Below are 2,173 nucleotides of genomic sequence, written 5' to 3'. Positions count from 1 at the left end.
AAAAAAAAAAAAAAAAAAAAAAAAAAAAGGGCTGGGTATATAGCTTAATGGTACAATGCTTGCCCAGTATGTGAGAGGCCATGGATTTGGGTCCCCAGTGCCAACCAAAAAACAATCTATTTATCTGGGCTAGGGTGTAGCTCAGTGGGAAAACACTTGCCTAGCATGGGTAAGGCCCTGGATTTGATCCCCAGCACCACAAAATAAATAAAATATAAAATATTTATTTATTCATTTTCTAACATTGCAGTATCAAATTACCACAAACTTAGTGTATCAAAATAACACAAATTTATTATCTTACAGGTTATTGGGTCAGAAGCTTGACACAGATCTCACTGGGCTAAAATTAAGATGTCAGCAGAGCTGCAATTCTTTCTAGAAGACTCCTTGGATCCTGGCTATCTTTCTCCATATTCAAAACCAGAAACATTGCATCTCTGATATGTCATCATATCTCATTCTCTGACCCTTCTCTAGGTGAAGAGAAAGTCTTCAAGATCTAGAGCCAAGCAAAGGATTCTTATATTTGATATCCAAAACATGATTTGTCAAAGAAAATTTGCCTTTATTAAATTGAAAAACTTTTGCTCTAAAAGAGACCCTGTGAAGAAGATGCACAAAATAGCTGAGTGTGGTGGTGTGCACCTGTGGTCCCAGCTACTTGGGAGGCTGAGGTGGGATGATCACTTGAATCCATGAGAGTGAGACCAGCTTGGGCAACACAGTGAAAAACCATCTTTAAAAAAAAGATACAAAACAAGCTACAAAATGGAACATAACAGTCATACATATTATACATATGTCATATTTATTACAAAACATATCTGACAATAAACTTATATTAGAAATACTTAATGCATAAAACTTAACAGCAAGGAAACAAATGGCCCAATTAAAATGAACAGACATTTAACCAAAAAGGACATGCAAATAAGCACATAAAATGATGTTCAACATCATTGCACATTAGGTAAATACAAATTTAAACCATAACAAGCTATCGCTACACATTTATTAGAATGGCTAAAGTAAAAAAATGAAAATGTACTAGAGAAAATATGGATATATCATTCACACATTGCTAGTGGAAATGTAAAATGGTACAACTGTTCTAGAAAACAATTTGGTCATATCTTAAAAAATTAAAAATGCAATGGCCATACAACCCAGCAACTGCACTCCTAGGCATTTATCACAGAAATGAAAATTTATGTTCACACAAGTATTTATAGTAGCTTTATTCATAATAGCCCCAAACTGGAAGCAATTGACATGTCTTTTAACAGACGAATGGTTCAACAATATGTGGAACATTCACACTATAGAATACTACTCAGTAATAAAAAGGGACAAAGTAGGGGCTGGGGTTGTGGCTCAGAGGTAGAGCGCTTACCTAGCTCATGTGGGGTGCTGGGTTCGATCCTCAACACCACATAAAAATAAAATAAAGGTATTGTATCCAACTATAACTAAAAATATTTTTAAAAGGGACAAAGTATTGATACATACATATTATAACATGTAAAACAAATACAAAACAGGTTAAAAACACTTAGCAAAAACATTACATACTCAGTGAAAGAAGTCATACAAAGAAGACCACTTATTGTATGATTCCATTTATATGAAATATCTAGAATAGGCAAATCTATAGAGATAAGAAATAGATGTGTGGCTGCCTAGGATTGGGGGTGAGAACTGGGACTAAAAGCAAATGAGTAACATGCTCTTTTGGGGGCAATGGGAATACTCTAAATTTGTATGATGGTGATGGTTGTACACTTTTGTAAATGTATTAAATTCCACAGAATTTCACACTTTAAATGGATGAATTTTGTGGCATTTAAACTGTACCTAATAAAGCTAAAAAAAATCCTTTAAAATTATTTAACATTTTACCAATGAGAACTGTTTAAGTAGCATCAAAGAGAACAGCAATAGGCTAGGTGCAGTGGTGCACACCTATAATCCCAGTGACTTGGGAGACTAAGGCAGGAGGGTCACAGAGTCAAGGATAGCCTTGGCAACTTAGTGAGACCCTGTCTCAAAATAAAAAATTAAAGGGCAAGGGATGATGTAGCTCAGTGGTAGGGTTCCCCCTAGGTTTAATCCCCAGTATTACCAAAGAAAAAATAAAGGAGGAGGAGGAAGGAAGAGAAGAAAGGAGGAA

General features: G+C 35.1%; 1 protein-coding gene across 6 annotated transcripts in view; it reads right to left on the bottom strand.

Annotated features, from left to right (window-relative positions):
* Positions 1-2,173, bottom strand: part of Jade3 (jade family PHD finger 3) — a 138,147-nt gene that overhangs the window by 79,514 nt on the left and 56,460 nt on the right. The window contains exon 1 of one of the 6 annotated variants that reach the window (XM_048796503.1): positions 649-771. The exons of the other annotated variants lie outside the window; for them this stretch is intronic. The gene's annotated coding sequence lies outside the window, so the exon portion shown is untranslated. Of the gene's footprint in view, positions 1-648; positions 772-2,173 lie in introns of those variants that run through there. 6 annotated transcript variants of the gene reach the window in all.

This window comes from Marmota marmota, unplaced genomic scaffold, assembly GCF_001458135.2.
Source record: "Marmota marmota marmota unplaced genomic scaffold, marMar, whole genome shotgun sequence".
NCBI classification, from domain to species: Eukaryota; Metazoa; Chordata; class Mammalia; order Rodentia; family Sciuridae; genus Marmota; species Marmota marmota.
Note: the sequence above shows the minus strand (reverse complement) of the source record. Positions and strands in the feature narration are given on the sequence as shown.